This window comes from Babylonia areolata, chromosome 29, assembly GCF_041734735.1.
Source record: "Babylonia areolata isolate BAREFJ2019XMU chromosome 29, ASM4173473v1, whole genome shotgun sequence".
Classification (NCBI taxonomy): domain Eukaryota; kingdom Metazoa; phylum Mollusca; class Gastropoda; order Neogastropoda; family Buccinidae; genus Babylonia; species Babylonia areolata.
Genome location: NC_134904.1, coordinates 13208597 through 13213596, shown reverse-complemented (window position 1 = coordinate 13213596; position 5000 = coordinate 13208597).

Sequence of the window (5000 nt, the reverse complement as noted above, 5' to 3'; positions counted from 1 at the left end):
AGCAGCGTAACCCAACGTGCTTAGTCAGGCCTTGAGAAAAAAAAGGTGAATAAATAATAGATAAGCTTAAATAAATAAATAAATAAATAAATAAATAAATAATAATTATGATATAAAAAAGGCAGTAGTAATGATAATAATAAAAAAAAATAAAAAAATAAATAAATAAGACAACAATGATGATAAATAAGCAAATAAATGTAAAACATTAAGACACACATTCACACATACCCCCACACATGCACAACAGATATGCACCAAACATGCAGTTTCACAGATATGAAAGCACAGTCAAATACAGGCTTCAATGAAGTGTAACTGTCGTGCATGCAGGGCTGGTCCTCTCTGGCGGGTGGCCTCAAGGTGATCTAACACTTGTTGTCTCCTGTGTGGACTTGCTGGCACTGAACCAGTACTGTTGCGGTGCGCTCAGTGGCGACACGGTGTTTTCAATTCTGTAACCACCAACTGATGAAATTCGTTTCATTAATGGGTGAATGAACGCTGTCATTATAAGTTGCTGGGTGGCCTCTTGGCTTCTACCAATTTTCTTTAAAAAAAAAGAAGAAAAAAAGAGAGCTTTCTTTTTTTGTTTCAGTATTTGCTTTCATCATATCAGTTCTTTTATTCTAATCTTTTGTTATGGAATGAAAATAATTATGTTGGCGCATTCACCCGTGTCATAAAAACCTCTCATGGCCAATGACATTAACTCACTCAGTACGGCCAGTCCTCTCTTCTCCTCTACACAGACCCCTCGGATGTCCAGTGGGTGTCAGAATGACCCAACCTTTAGCTTCCATCGTCAGAATTGTGGTATTCTTTGTCAACATTTACCTCATCAGTATAAGAGCCTTCCGACTGCAATATTTTGATGATGGTAATTGGGGTGAAACATTGTTAACATCGTCTCTTTCGCCGTTCGTATGGAGAGAGAGTGGGAAAAATGTAAAGGTGTTTCTCTCTCTCTCTCTCTCTCTTCGTCACTGCCTTCACAGAAACCAACAGCTGAACAGACGTACTGACCCGCCAATGCATACACTCAAACGCAACAGGCAGGAAATTAACAGGAAAGCAGGGGACTTACAGACCAAGGAATATGTCTTCAGCGTCTGGTTCACGATCACTTTGTCCTGTGTATCTGTGTTGACCATCATTGACAGTTATCCATCACTTTTGGTCTCTACTTTCTTTCTTTGGCGTTCGACAGGCACGCAGTCAGGTTCCAAGATACTCGGACGTCCGGCGAAGATCGGCTACCGTCCCCCAGAGCTTGGTGTTGAGGTCCGCACCCCCAGGCCAGGACTGCTGCCGCGTCTTCTCATACAGGGGGCAGTCTGGGAGAATATGGAATGGGATCTGGTCAGCCTGGCCGCAATCACATAGGGATGTGGCTGCCACTCCAATCCTCATCAGGTGTGCTCGGACGCCGCAGTGCCCTGTGCGAAGGCGGTAGATGGTAGTCTGGTGTCTCCTCTCCAGTGTCCTGATGGGATCCTGGTGTGCCTATTAGCCTCCGTTCAGGGTGACCCAGCCTCTTCGGAATCTGCTGCGGAGGAGAGTTTTAGCTTCCTCATACATATCAGGAACGGTCGGCTGTGTAAGCTGGCTTCCTTCCTTAGCAAGGTGGTCTGCACGCTCGTTGCCTGGGAGGTCTATATGGGCAGGCACACACTGGAGGGTTGTTGGGGCTGTTTGGGTAAGGGTTGCGAGGGAGGCCTTGAGGGACTGGATCAGTGGACCAGGATCAGGGGAGTCAAGGGCCTGGAGTGTGGACATGGAGTCAGTGAAGATGGAGATGCTGCCAAGGGGCTATCCACAGGAGGAGAGGAATTCTGCTGCTATTTTAATGGCTTTTGGTCTCTACAATGCTTCATTACTTTATTAGTTTGGTCTGTGTGATCGTTCTGTTTATCCATTGGGTCGGCTTCAACATTCATTTGATTCAGCCACCAGTTTCGCTCTATGCGATCATTCAGTTTTCCCATTAGTGTGGTCTCTACAATCATTCAATGTATTTATTGGCTTGGTCTTAAAGATCATTCAGTTTATTCATTAATTTGGTATCTACGATCACTTAATTCAGCAATCAATTCAGCGTCAACAATTTTCTCCATTACTTTGGTCTTCATAATTATTCAAATTATCATTTTGACTATCTTTAGATTTATTCATTAGTCTGGTTTCTACAATCATTCAATTTATCCATTAGATTCTTCTCAACAGTCACTCCATTTTTTTCCATTATTGTCATCGCAACAATCATTCAATATATCCAGTAGTTTCGCCACTGCAGTTATTCAGTTCATCCGTTAGTTTGGTCTCCACAATCATTCAACTTACCCATCACGTTTATCACGTTGTTCAAGCAGTGATGGAATGATTCAGCCACATCCACATACCATCCTTTTCTCCCTGCAGAACTGTGATAACTCTACATCTCTTTGTCTGTACACCAACAGTCCCTTGATGTCAAGGCACACAAAACACTCCCTACACACCAACACGTTCGGACGAAATGGGGGGAAATAACTAACAGCCAGTAGCGGTGAGATCAAAGACTGTGTGGCTTTAGCACTGTGGTCAGTTAACTGACTCAGGCCGGCTAGTCCTCTCCTCTTCCCTACAGAGACCGCCTCGGACTTCCACTGGGTGTCTGAATGACCAAACCGTTTGCTTCCGTCGTCAGAAATACGGTATTGGTTCTCTACATACACCTATTCAGTATAAGAGCCTTCCGCTTGTGATATTTTGATGATGTTAATTGCGGTGAAACGGTGTCATCCTCGTCTTTTTCGCCGTTCGTATGGAGAGAGTTAAAGGGTTCCTTACACTGTACCTGATCACCCGTTCTGTGGCAGCAGGCCTGCTTGGTCATTTGCTGTTCATGCTTTCACAGCTTGGAGGGTGGTTGTTTTTTTCACGTTGAACAATCTGTGTACCTCGCTTTGGATGGAGCCAGCTTTTTCTGAATAGTTAATGGGACGCGTTTGTGAATCAATACCTACATTTTCTACTTCATCCCTCTCAAACCTGAACACTAGTAAAATATCAGTGTAGTGTCACTTTTAACTGAAATCTGAATCTCATCTCGGGAACGTCACAGCTGTTCAGTGACGAGCACACATGTCAGCAGCACTCATGGCACTAGCGGGAACTAATTCGATGTTTCTTTACTTTTCAACTCTTTTCAGCCCACTGTTCTATGGCTTATGCTACCTGCAAAATTGCCACGTTCTGCCTCTTTGTCTCTCTGAGTCTGTATCTGTGTCTGTGTCTGTTTGTATGTCTGTGTGTCTGTCTGTTCCTTCTCTCTCTCTCTCTTCTTGCAGACAACAGCTTGACAGATACACTGACCTGCTAATGTATATACACACGCTACAACCAGGAAACAGGGAAGCAAGGGATTTATACAGCAAGGAATATGACTACAGTATCTGGTTTACAATCAAAATACCATGTCTCTGTGTTCACCATCATTCACAATTATCCATCACTTACAGTCTCTACAATGATTCAGTCGATCCTTTTACTTCGGTACAATCATGCATTGTAAACATCAGCTGGGTCTCTGCAATCATTCAATTATCCGTTAGTTCGGTATCTACAATCATTCAATATTTCCCATTACTTTGGTTTCTATAATCATACACTTTTCCATTAGTTTGGTCTCCACAATCATTCAATTTATCCATCACGTTTATCACTGGGATTAAGCAGTAATGGAATGATTCAGCAACATCCACATACCATCCTTTTCCCCGGCCCTGCAGAACTGTGATAACTCTACATCTCTTTGTCTGTACACCAACAGTCCCTTGATGTGAAGGCACACAAAACACTCCCTACACGCCAACACGTTCAGACGAAACGGGGGAAAATAACTAACAGCCAGTGGTGGTGAGATCAAAGACTGTGTGGCTTTAGCACTGTGGTCAGTTAACTCACTCAGGACGGCCAGTCCTCTCCTCTGCCCTACAGAGACCGCCTCGGACTTCCACTGGGTGTCTGAATGACCAAACCGTTTGCTTCCGTCGTCAGAAATGCGGTATTGGTTCTCTACATACACCTATTCAGTATAAGAGCCTTCCGCTTGTGATATTTTGATGATGTTAATTGCGGTGAAACGGTGTCATCCTCGTCTTTTTCGCCGTTCGTATGGAGAGAGTTAAAGGGTTCCTTACACTGTACCTGATCACCCGTTCTGTGGCAGCAACATGCTTGGTCATCTCTCCCTCTCTCTTTCCCCGTGCTTCTACAAGAATAATGGAGTTAATAATAGTGGAGTGATAGCCTAGAGGTAACGCGTCCGCCTAGGAAGCGAGAGAATCTGAGCGCGCTGGTTCGAATCACGGCTCAGCCGCCGATATTTTCTCCACCTCCACTAGACCTTGAGTAGTGGCCTGGACGCTAGTCATTCGGATGAGACGATAAACCGAGGTCCCTTGTGCAGCATGCACTTAGCGCACGTAAAAGAACTCACGGCAACAAAAGGGTTGTTCCTGGCAAAATTCTGTAGAAAAATCCACTTCTATAGGAAAAACAAATAAAACTGCACGCAGGAAAAAAAGAAAAAAAAGAAAAAAAGAAAAAAAAAGGGGGTGGCGCTGTAGTGTAGCGACGCGCTCTCCCTGGGGAGAGCAGCCCGATTTTCACACAGACAAATCTGTTGTGATAAAAAGAAATACAAATACAAATACAAACTAACATTCATAACTCACATAAATTAGAGTACAAGGACAGCTTTGTGGGGACGGCTGGCTTGACAGCATCTGTTCCAATGATTTCCACAAATAGGTATTAAAACTGAGTGAAACTGATGCCTTCAGCTCACACGACAATGAAAACTTCGAGGAGACGGCTGGCGTTCATAGCATCTGTCTCAATGATTTCCCCAAACATGAGTTAAACTAATACTCACAACTCACAGGACAATTAATCTTTGAAGAGACTGCTGGCAAAACCAGCATTTTTTTTTTTTCTTTAATAACAGTTATCGA